At 35.6% G+C, this 14,172-nt stretch overlaps 2 long non-coding RNA genes across 3 annotated transcripts; both read left to right on the forward strand.

The window, feature by feature from the left end:
* Positions 1 to 657: 657 nt before the first annotated feature.
* Positions 658 to 12,346, forward strand: LOC124435881. The gene is made up of 3 exons (XR_006945206.1): positions 658 to 916; positions 5,384 to 5,388; positions 12,234 to 12,346. It is a non-coding gene; the product is annotated as an uncharacterized LOC124435881 (long non-coding RNA).
* Positions 5,623 to 6,881, forward strand: LOC124435877. Of its 2 annotated transcripts, XR_006945201.1 has the most exons (5): positions 5,641 to 5,664; positions 5,745 to 5,778; positions 6,362 to 6,399; positions 6,714 to 6,781; positions 6,844 to 6,881. It is a non-coding gene; the product is annotated as an uncharacterized LOC124435877 (long non-coding RNA). The 2 variants fall into 2 exon arrangements; XR_006945200.1 differs by having other exon boundaries at positions 5,623 to 5,778.
* Positions 12,347 to 14,172: the final 1,826 nt, after the last annotated feature.

Here is a 14,172-nt window from a genome sequence, read left to right on the forward strand (position 1 = left end):
TAACTTACATGAAATTTTAATTTTAAATAATTGAAAAGATTATTCATTATTATTAAAATATCAACTTGGTAAACTGAGGGGACATGTTGCTGATAAAAATATGGATCTTCTCTCCTAATTGTGCGTTGTAAGCGTTTTTCCGAAGAATACTAAATTTCGCGGTGTAGCAAAAATAACTGTGACAGTCTCATCACTGTAACGGTTCAAATGACATGCTACAGTCCATAGAATTGGTGAAGGACAAATGCAGCCAAAAGGCAAAAGCCAAAATCTAGTTATTGGCTGTACAAGAGCCAGATTACCAGCCCTAAACATGGCGACTATATTATTGATGACTTCGCGTTCACACGAAGAATACAAACAAAGCAAATTTCTTAAACATGAGATATCCTCGTGATCTTCTTGACAACCATGATTCAATATCAACGGAAAGTGGAAGGGCAGCAAAATTTCAATCGGAACTGCACTTACAATTTGTGATATTAAACCATTTTACCCAGGAAATGGCTAGAAATTCTATGCTTATTACTTGTTTTGACGAGGATACTCGTCGTTGGCCGTTAAAGCATAGCACATCAATGGCTAATTTTGCATTTTGCCCATGCATAAAGTATCTAGATTTCGCTGCGTATAATGATAATGGCCGTGCAAACGAAAATTGGAAATTTTAAAATCATAATTTACGGAACTATCAGATTTTAGAGATAACTTAGTTTTTGATTGCAGTTATTCAACTCCTATGGCCATTGCGAACTGCAATTGACTTAATCTTACATCTTTGTTGATGTATATCCAGTCGTTGACTGTTGGTGCTCGTATTGACTGACGTTTCGACATTCTTTGCGGTAGTCACTTTTAGAAAAGTTGTCAATTTTCATCTGTGATATATTTATTTCATAGTTGCTATAGTCTTTGTGTCTCATTTTTGTTTCACTTTCATTGTCGATAATCATTGTCGTTTGATGCAAAATTGCTGTCTTCTTACATTGCATGCGATTTCTGTAAATGGGACTAAGATTTCGGACAATTTTTATGAAAACAATTGACTTTACAAAGAGCTACCTGTCTTAATACTTCCTGCTATAACAGAAAACGCACAGGAACATGAAATTAATTTGTTCTACACATATTTATGATACAACAGGCAACACGCTAGCTTTTGTAATGAGCGAATCTCGATGGATTTCTTCATTGCATGGAAAGCTGAAAACAGACAATGACAAAGTCGAAGTTAAGCCAATTGAAAATTTCTGAAAGTTGGAATGAAGTGTTGAAACGGACCTGGGAGACATATTGTCTTCACACTTTTCCTCTCCCAAGAAAACCACTCTAATTCAGTTTGACGAAAGATTATTTCCGAGCACTCACATTTATACCAACTTGGGGCAAGGACGTCTTTCTTACTTGAGCTACATACTAAATGAACAAAAATTACACCGACATAACCAACAAAATAAAGTAATCTTGTCATTTGCTATACCAACCGTTCTCTCTTTGAAATTTGAATACCATAATTCTTCAAAATTTTGTTCAAAGGTTTAGGTGTAGATGGCCAATATGGGCCGACCAACTTCTGTAAACAATCTCGACAAAAGATTTACCACTACAAAGTAGCTACAAACGTTGTAAAAATTGATGCAGTTGACAGCTTCATCAACCGTATGAAAACTACTAAAAACATTTTCTTTGTTATAAAAAGCCTGAGCTATGAATAGCAAACATCATGATCAATGTAATATACTTCATACACTCTTGCTATAAAGTGAGAGCATAATCAGAGAATGATATCCAGTGAGCATGTGACGCGTTTCAGCCAATGAGAAGCTTTACCTAAACATGATGTAAGCACGTAAATTTTCTTTTTGTTTCACTTTCAATATTTATCAGGTCCTAGTCTTTCTCCCGTTAGACTGTGATATAAATGTAGTTTTGATGGATGGAAACCATTAAGAAAACGACTTGATTATGACCGCGCAAAATTTGAGAATTTAAGCGAGCAATGTTTTTGAAATATTTGTTACTTCACTTCAAATTTTGAATATCGGAGCAAAATTTTCTGCCTATGTTAAAGATATACAGATATATAGAGTTGTAGTGAAGGTGAATGGCACCGAAAAGAAAGCGAGAAGTCCCAAAGAAGGTTGGCAGACAGAGTCAAGGGAATTAAACTGAACATTTTGCCCTATTACGGTATTAAATACATCCATGTCGATTGATGAACAAGAAAATAAATTGAACGATTCTATAGAAGATTTTCTACTCAAAGGTAAATTTGTGAACAAAATTGTGTATTATCATTGACTGTTCATGTAATTATTAAGGATAAAAATAATAATAAATTTGAAATCAGCTGTTGATTTAATTCAAACCTCCCATGTTGTTATTATTTTCAAACCTTATTTTGTACCCCCGAAGAAATTTTAGAGCACACCTAAACTGAGGTGTATATCATCAAGATTACGTCTGCTTTGACCTATAAAAATTTTACATGGTTTTGTGTACAAATAATGCACAAGAATTAAGTCTATACATTAAGTGTTGTTATGGATGAAGTAAACCAATCATCCGCTGAAGATGTTTGTGATTTTAAGCATATGTATTTGTATTTCTACAGTAAAGAACAGGAGGAAAGAATAGTAAAATGCATTTAAAAAGCCAAAGCACAGACTGCAAATGCTTATAAGAGTCCAAGCATTAAAGTTGTTAAGGTATTGAAATTATATTGATTATCTTTTCTTGTAAATGACTTATATGGCTCACCACCATTCAAATGTCTGTTTCATAAATCAAGAGATAAGTAGGTCCAATAAATGACTTATATGGCTCACCACCATATAAACATCTGTGTCATACATCAAGAGATAAGTAGGTCCAATGTAAATGACTTATATGACTCACCACCATATAAACGTCTGTGTCATACATCAAGAGATAAGTAGGTCCAATGTAAATGACTTATATGGCTCACCACCATATAAACGCCTGTGTCATACATCAAGAGATAAGTAGGTCCAATGTAAATGACTTATATGACTCACCACCATATAAACATCTGTGTCATACATCAAGATAAGTAGGTCCAATGTAAATGACTTATATGACTCACCACCATATAAACATCTGTGTCATACATCAAGAGATAAGTAGGTCCAATGTAAATGACTTATATGACTCACCACCATATAAACGCCTGTGTCATACATCAAGAGATAAGTAGGTCCAATGTAAATGACTTATATGACTCACCACCATATAAACATCTGTGTCATACATCAAGAGATAAGTAGGTCCAATAAATGACTTATATGGCTCACCACCATATAAACGCCTGTGTCATACATCAAGAGATAAGTAGGTCCAATGTAAATGACTTATATGGCTCACCACCATATAAACGCCTGTGTCATACATCAAGAGATAAGTAGGTCCAATGTAAATGACTTATATGACTCACCACCATATAAACATCTGTGTCATACATCAAGAGATAAGTAGGTCCAATGTAAATGACTTATATGACTCACCACCATATAAACATCTGTGTCATACATCAAGAGATAAGTAGGTCCAATGTAAATGACTTATATGACTCACCACCATATAAACGCCTGTGTCATCATACATCAAGAGATAAGTAGGTCCAATGAAAATGACTTATATGGCTAACCACCATATAAACGCCTGTGTCATACATCAAGAGATAATTAGGTCCAATGTAAATGACTTATATGACTCACCACCATATAAACGCCTGTGTCATACATCAAGAGATAAGTAGGTCCAATAAATGACTTATATGGCTCACCACCATATAAATCTGTGTCATACATCAAGAGATAAGTAGGTCCAATGTAAATGACTTATATGACTCACCACCATATAAACATTCGTGTCATACATCAAGAGATAAGTAGGTCCAATGTAAAATGACTTTATGACTCACCACCATATAAACATCTGTGTCATACATCAAGAGATAAGTAGGTCCAATGTAAATGACTTATATGGCTCACCACCATATAAACATCTGTGTCATACATCAAGAGATAAGTAGGTCCAATGTAAATGACTTATATGACTCACCACCATATAAACATCTGTGTCATACATCAAGAGATAAGTAGGTCCAATGTAAATGACTTATATGGCTCACCACCATATAAACATCTGTGTCATACATCAAGAGATAAGTAGGTCCAATGTAAATGACTTATATGACTCACCACCATATAAACATCTGTGTCATACATCAAGAGATAAGTAGGTCCAATGTAAATGACTTATATGGCTCACCACCATATAAACGCCTGTGTCATACATCAAGAGATAATTAGGTCCAATGTAAATGACTTATATGGCTCACCACCATATAAACGTCTGTGTCATACATCAAGAGATAATTAGGTCCAATGTAAATGACTTATATGGCTCACCACCATATAAACGCCTGTGTCATACATCAAGAGATAATTAGGTCCAATGTAAATGACTTATATGGCTCACCACCATATAAACGCCTGTGTCATACATCAAGAGATAATTAGGTCCAATGTAAATGACTTATATGGCTCACCACCATATAAACGCCTGTGTCATACATCAAGAGATAAGTTGGTCCAATGTAAATGACTTATATGGGTCACCACCATATAAACATCTGTGTCATACATCAAGAGATAAGTAGGTCCAATGTAAATGACTTATATGACTCACCACCATATAAACATCTGTGTCATACATCAAGAGATAAGTAGGTCCAATGTAAATGACTTATATGACTCACCACCATATAAACATCTGTGTCATACATCAAGAGATAAGTAGGTCCAATGTAAATGACTTATATGACTCACCACCATATAAACATCTGTGTCATACATCAAGAGATAAGTAGGTCCAATGTAAATGACTTATATGACTCACCACCATATAAACATCTGTGTCATACATCAAGAGATAAGTAGGTCCAATGTAAAATGACTTATATGGCTCACCACCATATAAACATCTGTGTCATACATCAAGAGATAAGTAGGTCCAATGTAAATGACTTATATGACTCACCACCATATAAACATCTGTGTCATACATCAAGAGATAAGTAGGTCCAATGTAAATGACTTATATGGCTCACCACCATATAAACATCTGTGTCATACATCAAGAGATAAGTAGGTCCAATGTAAATGACTTATATGACTCACCACCATATAAACATCTGTGTCATACATCAAGAGATAAGTAGGTCCAATAAATGACTTATATGGCTCACCACCATATAAACGTCTGTGTCATACATCAAGAGATAAGTAGGTCCAATGTAAATGACTTATATGACTCACCACCATATAAACGCCTGTGTCATACATCAAGAGATAAGTAGGTCCTGTAAATGACTTATATGGCTCACCACCATATAAACGTCTGTGTCATACATCAAGAGATAAGTAGGTCCAATGTAAATTAAACCAACTATTTACTTGTCACTTTTAAAGTTGCATGTGAAAAGAATACAGTTTTAGTCTGTTACGAGTACTGTATGCTGTTTTGTTTGTGATGAAATAATACAATGTTTGGTATTTTAGGACAAGTCTTTCATTACCTGCTAACAAACCAGTCGTGTCAAAACTAGATCCCATCCTTCAAGATCATTGGCATATCCAAGTTTGCAAGTTTTTTTCCAGCTTTTCCACTACATCAATATATCATTCCAGGTCTTGAAATGTTGTTTTTACCTTTTTCAGAATGTACGCCAAATGAAATTTAAAGAATTTCTAAGTGAGTACAGTGTTTAGTCAAACAACCTGGCTGAAAAATCTGATATGCAATAACATTTGCAAATCTTGCTGTTTTTGAGAAATTCTGTTACACCATTGATGTCTCTATAAACTTGGGGCACCTGTGTCACTACCTTCAAAATAATTAACCAATAAGTGACTAAAATATAGAATGCAAACAGATAGCATATTATGTATATACTTAACATTTATATCATCACATATTTGTAAAAAGAGTTTCATTGGGACAATTATCTCATTATTCTATGTAACTTGTGGTTCCTGGCAGATTTTCAGAGGTGTATACCTTTTAGACTTTTATCATAGAATTTTATGACTGAAGGCTAAAAAAATTGCAAAGTAATCTTCACATTGTAACTCAACCAATATCTTCAACACTCAGTAACATAAGGCCCTCGCTGGCCTTTCCCCGTCTTCTTGAAAATAGCTAATTACATTATTTTGCATGGAAATTTCAGCGAATACATAATTAATTTATGTGCGTTCCGTTTTTTGGGACACCTGTAGATAGACCTCTTCTGGTATCAGTTACTCTTCCTATGATACAATTTTATTCTTTATAGACAACACAGGAAATGTTGATTGAGCCATTACTGCGCAGGTGCGTACGTACGTAGACAACCTTTAAGTCTGTGAATGTGACACATTTGAAAGAGCTCATTGATTTGTTCTCTGACGTACAGAGAATTTGTTCATGAAAGTGAAATTTCTTTTCATACTTGTAAAACACTTTTTGTCTCCGAGATCTAGTATTTTTAACAAAGACTACATACGATGTTGATCTTTGACACTCTCAAATTATTTAGCATTGATGAAATATCGGAGACGAGTCTTCGATACAAAGTTTCCAAAGCATGACAGACTTCACTTTGCCACAATTCCTTTACCACCTTCCGTGATTTTGTTTGTTGCGAGGTGACATCGTACATAACAGAGCTTCAAGCATCAGGATCAGTGACTGACAACATGTCTGTTAAGTCAAGGTTAAGATGAACTGTTATAATTTGTGTTTGTCAACAACCATATGTGATGTTTTGTCTTCAAGAGTGACGGACGCTGAAGGAGGGAGAAAGTCACTATCTTTACGTATATTGATAATTTTACATTAAAAGATAAAAGTTTCTCCGATTTTAAGTGATTTTATTGAGCTTTCGACTCGTTGCTTCGAGCTTTCATCAGAATGAGGATATTTATTTACACGTGCTTTTTAGCTTGGAGACGTTTATAGCGTCTAATTGGATTAGTGGGTGGATTAATGTGATTGGATGGGGTGAAATGCGTTGCCATGGGTTTTGTGTATTGTGAATATGATTGGTGTTAATAATAGAGTGTAGTGTTTTAGTTTTGGTGTTGTTTGTAGTTTTTTTGTGCTTTTTCTTTAGTTGTGAGTATATGATGGGTATGTCAATATGTCTGTTTATTGTGTCGTTGTCTTTACTGTACCAAGCTTTTTTAAATTCGCGTGCGTGTTTAGTCTGTGCGCGTCCGAGTACTTTAGTTTCTGTCCAGTCGAATGTGTGGTTGTTTCCGTGGGTATGTTCTGCCGGTAGTGAGTTCGGATCTCGTCGTTTTATGGCGTTTTTGTGTTCTGTGAGTCTTGTTTCAATTTTCTTAGATGTTTGTCCTATGTATTGCTTTGAACAGTCCTTACATGGTATCATGTAGATCGCGTCAGTTGTATCATGAATTGTTGTTTTGTCTTTATGTTTGGTGAAACATGATTTGAGTTTTTGTGTAGGTTTGTGGGCGACGTTAATATTAAATGGTCGAAGAAGTCTGGCAGTCATTTCTGATGTTCCGTTTATGTATGTATGGTAATGTGACGATTTTTACTGTTTCGTCCGGTTGCTTGTTGCTTTTGTCGGTTTGTGTTTTGTTTTGCATTTTGTATATAGTTTTGTTTATGAAGTTTCTAGGTAATTGTTTTTAATAAATGTGGAGTATAAGTAGTTGCGTTCTGTTTTTTTGGCTTCTTCAGTATTACAATGTGTGTTTATCCTGTTGAAAAGTGTTCGAATGCAGCTTATTTTGTGTTGTGTTGGATGATTGCTGTTGAAATCGAGTATTTGGTCTGTGTGGGTGGTTTTGCGGTATACTTGTGTGTTTAGTGTACCGTCATCTGTTCTGGTTAGTAGGATGTCGAGAAAGGTAAGTTGTTTGTCGTGCTCTTCGTCTTTAGTAAAAGTAATGTTCTTTTGTGGTATTGTTTATGGTGTGTAGATTTGTTCAGTTTTATTTTTTCTTGACTATGGCAAAGATGTCGTCGACATATCTTTTCCATAGTCTGATGTTTGTGTTGTTTGTGACTGATTGTGTTTCGAGGTGTTGCATGACAGCTTCTGCGAGGAATGTGGATAGTGGTGATCCCATTGGTGTGCCTGAAATTTGTCTGTAGTATGTGTTTTGGAAGGTGAATTCACTGCAGAGGCAAAGGTTGAGTAAGTCTAGGATGTCATTTTTGTCTAGTTTTGTTGTAGCTTGCCAAGTTTTGTCGTTTGTGAGTAGTTCGTTTGTAATTTGTTTGGCGATGTCTAGTGGTATGGATGTGAAGAGTGATGTCACGTCGTAGGATATCATGATTTCGTCTGGTCGTAGTTTACTGTTTTCAATACTGGCGAGGAAAGTGGTGGCATTTCTGATGGTGTGAGGTGAATTTTTGACTAATGGATACAGAATGTTATAAAGATATTTTGAAAGTTCATACGTAGGTGATCCTGGAAGTGATACGATAGGTCGAAGTGGGTTGTTTTCAGGATTTTTGGTAGTGCGTAGAATTTGGCGGTGGATGCGTCATTGGGTCGGATTCTTCTGTAGTCATTTTCGTTTAGTTTCTTTTTGTCTTTTAGTTGTTTCAGTTTCTGGTTGATGCGGTTGGTGGTCGTTTTGCTGGGGTCTGTGTGGAGAAGTTCGTAGGTGGTGGTGTCTTGTAGGAGGGTTTTGCTTTGTCGATGTATTCTGATTTGTCCATGATAACTGTTTTGCGTCCTTTGTCAGCTCGTAATATGATTATTTGGTCGTCGTTTTGTAGGTTTTTAATTGCTCGTAGTTCTTCGTAGTTTAAGGTGACAGGTGGTTTGTGGCAGAGGTTATTTGTGATTTTGTGACGAATGTCTTCCTTTCGTTTGGTCTGTTATTGGTTTACTTTAAAGCGGATTCCAGGTCGGCAACGTAGTCAAGTTTGTTCGCGTCTTTAAAGTTGTAATTTAATCCTTTGTTAAAAATTTTAGTTTGCTGTTCGGTTAGTGGTTTGTTCGAGATGTTTGTGACAAATTCGTTTGTGTTGGGATGGAGTTTTTTAAGTCTGATTCTTGTAATTTTCGGATGAAGTTCGTATGTCATTTTGTTTTATATGCGGATGTTGCTTTTTGATGGCTTCATTAAAGGGTTATATCACGAATTTTAGCCCCTTTTTATTAGCTTAATTGAAAATTTGGATTATTTGAAGAACTATGACATGTCGCTGGACTTAAACAGATAAATATAAGTTCCTAATTTTGCCTCCAAAGTCGGGTAATTTTTTTGCGAATTTTTACGACGCCATATTGATACTTGTGACGTAGATAGTTGAACACGTCTGTTTCCGTCAATATAATATTATATTATAGAGTGTTGTCGTTTTTCTTGTGTTAAAACAAATAATGACAGTATTTTCAATAAAATATTAAAAACAAGTTGTCCGGAAAGTATGGCTTCAAATCAGTGCTCAGATAATTCGAATTCGATGTCTGAATGCGTATCTGATTCGAGCTCGGAATCCGTGGGTTGTCGAGCATTTAAACGACTTCGCATATGACGATGAACCGCTCGCAGGAGATGGTGAGGAAGTGCATACTCCAGATGATCCCGATGGAATTCTCCCTGCGACCTTAGAACAACGAAGTGATGGCGTAATTCCACTCGGTGAATGGTAAGTTGTTGTTTTCTCCTGTTTGTAATATACATAAAGTTACTTTATAAACCACAATGCTCCCACGTTTCAGGTGTAATTGTCAATGCTGTCATACCGATTTGTTACAAGGCGCATTAGAGTACAGATGCTGTAAGGAAATAGGACCAGCTTTGCAGAAAATGACATTCGATGGCAGCATTGAGAAAATATCATGCATAACACAGCATGCCAAATTAGGGCCTTTAGTTCATGAGGCTGTCCTTGAAAACGTCGGGCCACTATTGAGAGATAGGAATGGACGTGCTTATCGCCGCCAAGCATCACAATCATTAAATATGTAAGATTGTAAATTGTATGAGAAAGAATTTATCATCAACATTGTTTCATCAACAATAATTAGTCCAACCTTTTTATTTACTTCAGGTACTTGAGAGCTGTGGCATACAGATGGTTGATGCGATGGTTTTGTGGGTCTATGGGATGGGAGAATACTCGGCCTTTACCTGCTTGTGTTTACCACTTTATTCGGAAAGCATATCCAAGTGGTAACACAACAGGTTACATACCATCAGAGGCAATGATGGAATAGTCTTGTGCACTGTAGAGACTGTTGACCTTATTTGCTGAGTTTGGAATGGTCAGGAAATATGCCTAGATGAAAACCAAATAGGAGATACATGGATGCACTATATAAGTTGACATGCAGTTTAATGGTTTTGAAACAAGAGTAAACAATAAAACAAATTGGTGCAACTACTGAGAGGTTAAGCTGAAAGAATTAAATGAAAGAATATCTTTCTTCAATGTCAGTCTGGGAAAAAGACAAAAGAAAAAATATATGGAATTAAATCATAGCATAAATGTAAAATGGAAAATAGCAAGCCGTTCAAATGGCGAATCATTTGCTTCCCAGTGCATACTTAAACATGCTCAGCTTCATCACTAGTAGATGGTACTTCCTCATTGAGAGAACATGTTTCCTTCAGCGATGGCTTATGGAGAGTATGTCGAATAATCTACAAAACTTATATCGAATTTACTTATGACAAAAGAAAATTAACATAAACAAGCGTAAACTTTACTTGTCTTCGCTTTCGATCGGTTATTTCGTCCTGTAATGGTTCAGGAATCCCAGCCACGTAATGGTTGGGATAGCATCTTTCTTCAACCTTCTTGAGCTTGACTTACACGCTCAAATTTAGGTCAAAACAAGAATCTTCAAAATGCGCAGAACACAGACACGAGGTAGAGGAAGCCTCAAAACCCGGTCTGTGTTTACGCACAAAATTTACCCATTTTCTATGTATTTGCGGCTCTGTTTCTTTTTTAGGAAACAGATGCATCGACATTCCTTCGGTTTTTGAATCATTGGCGCAACTAATTTGATTAGGTCCGCCAGCAACACAGCGTTTTCTCCGCGTTTTTATTAAGATTACTAGTAGAATACGCCATGTTGATATATGTGTTCAACTATCTACGTCACAACTCATTAGCATACCGATCAAAAGTTCGCAAAAAATGCTGAAAATCGTGACTTTGAACGTCCATAAAATCACTTTCACCAATCCAATTTCAATTATAATTGCAGATTTAAAATCACTGAAATAAGGTCTTTCAATTTAGCTAATAAAAGGGGGCTAAAATTCGTGATATAACCCTTTAATGGATTTGGCGTCTGATTATGTTGTGTATGTTGTTACGGCTTCGATGTTCTTGTAGTTTATGACGGTAGATTCAAGCGGTTGTGGCATCTGATATGAGAACGTTTAACATACGGCGGCCGTTTGATTGTGCAATTTGTCGAGCGTGAGTTGTTTTAATGGTGGTTGATGCTAATTAGTAGGATTCGTTGTTGTTTGCATTTGTGTAGAAGTGAAGCTGCTCAAATGTTGATGTCTCTTTACGTGCGAATAATTCCCATTTTCTTGTTCTTCTGAGAATATCTATCCCATATGTCGATTTTATAAGTTTGAAAATTTGTAATCCAGGCATTTAATACATAAAAGATAAAAGTTTCTCCGATAATTTTATATTTCATAGAAAATGAGTAACACAACGAGTTACGACACCATGTAAATTGATTGAAATGATTTGACACAATCCTCCTCCTCCCCGTAAAAATTCGTCAATTTACCCGAATTATTTCCAAAATATATAACCGTTCATTGCTAAGAAGTGTTGTTTTATTTGTTTATAAAACACAGAGTTTTATTTTTTACTTTTAGAATGCCATTGTCAAATCTCTTGTAAAATCAATAGCTCAGGTAGGATAATTGTCAGTTGTGGTTAACCATCATTTTAAAGCCTGCTCCCCAGTCACCCATATAACTCATGCATACTTGTTCTTGATCTCCCAATTGCAAAAATTCTTCTTCATACTTTTTGTAAATATCGTAATATCAGAGAACGTACGTATGGATCAAATAGAAAGTTGTATTTATAGATTTTGAAATATGAGCCAGCAAACTTCTACTACAATCTGTGTCGTTATTTCGCATGAAACTTTACAAAACTTGTTCGTGAATTGTTCGTGTTAAAAGTATGAGAGCTCCAAACCTGGGGAGAGGTTTGTCATTCATATTACGTAAAGTCTTGTTCTTATCCAAAACTCACATAGCCACAATCACCCTCACCACCATTATCTTTATCACATTAACCCTCACCACTTTATCCCATACCATCATCACCGTAATCCCCAATCACCCTCACCACGTCCTTTTATCCACATTACTCATTTTCATTATCCGTTCCTACTTAGAGTGATACCTATGACTGGATCACCGCTGACCAATGATGTTGCACCCTTGGACAACAATGCTCCCAAGGTCATCATACTATTAACATGTGTAATTAGTGATTTCATTTTAGTGCCTACTTTTTGATTCCTAGTATCAATTGTGTTCTATTTAAGAGTAAAGATACATTGTGTTGCACATTCTTATGCAAACCGAGGAGACCTTTGGGAGAACTCGAGAGTAGATTAGTGCAAGCTCGAGACCGAAGATCGAGTGTTGCACATGCTCGTGAATTCTCACAAACGGTTTCTAGGTTTGCACAAGTCAGTGCAAACACGAGAAACATCTTTTATTTCTTTTATAAAATAACAATAATGCGAAACAAGCGAACATTTTAATTTTTCCTCTAAAATGTATTCATGATCGATTGCAAATTTTCATTGACTAGTTGATTTTTATGATTGATTTGATTGGTTGAGCTCAGATGTTTTTGCACAGGCTAATGCAAACACAGCTCTAGACCAATCAGCGCACACGTTTCATTGTGTTTACTTATAATGTTTGATGAGGCCACCGTTGTATGACAGAAGTACAAAGACTCTCATACACACGGAATTCTAAAATTTAGACACCGTACCTAATCATTGAGCATATAAGTACTAGACATTTCTGTCATACCAACCTTACATGGAATTTGAATTTTGAAATATTACATGACCAACTTCTAGTGATTTGGTCAACTATCTACAAATTAGTAAGGGTAGAGCACGATCGTGTGTGCTCTATGGGATTGAGAAACCCTCGCATTAGATACAAAATTTCATTTCACTCGGGCACCGTCTTAGAACAATGTATGGCCAAAGCCAGAAGGATTACTTATGGTACTGAATTTAAGATGCTGTATTTTATACAAGCATCTTTAGTTTACAGCTGATGATTGTTTTCAACGAGTATTTGAGATGTTCCATGTAAAGGCAGGTTTTGTTCAAAACTCTCGAAAGTTATGAACCAGGGACATTGTATTGGTATAGCTCACAACCTGTTAAATTAAACACGTTCTATAAATATTTACGAACAATGTGAGGTAGATTACATTGACATGAAAGGTTGAAGATTTTCAAATGATTTTGGAAAGGTTACGTGCCCAACAGCCCTCTAAGAAAAGAACATTTTCAGTGATGAACAAACAAGATGACAAAAGGCCAAGTTCTACTCTGGTTATGTCAGTTTTAAAAGCACTTCAACAACCTGCTACAGTAGTTGTTTCAAGTCCATAGAAAATTGACGTAGATAAGAAGAAAGAAGCATGTGTTAGTACGACAAATACACGACGTACTTTAAATTTATTGAACATGGGAAAACACGTATGTTGTTACATTTTATGTAATACACATGTGTTTGCTTTTAACTTTGTGAGCAATTATTAGTTTTTCCAATTTTTTCTTAAGAGTTATTTTAGTTTTAACATGAATATATTTACATCATCGAGATGCGTTAGAAACGCGCAATTTCATCACCTTGTTAGTTATTCAGATGAAATGTAATGTGGAGTTACGACAGTCATTAGTATCCTTTAACCTCATTGGTATTTTCTATTTAGAGTGATACTAATAAAGAAGTGAACAATAAAGAACAATATCTTGTTAGTATGCTCTATATAGGAATACAAATGAGATTTAGTGAATGCCATTAAGCTTTAATTGTATTCCATTGTTTTCACTCCATCTCCGCATTTTACACACTACAATAT

Source organism: Xenia sp. Carnegie-2017, unplaced genomic scaffold (assembly GCF_021976095.1).
Source record: "Xenia sp. Carnegie-2017 unplaced genomic scaffold, XeniaSp_v1 HiC_scaffold_16, whole genome shotgun sequence".
Lineage (NCBI taxonomy): Eukaryota > Metazoa > Cnidaria > Anthozoa > Malacalcyonacea > Xeniidae > Xenia > Xenia sp. Carnegie-2017.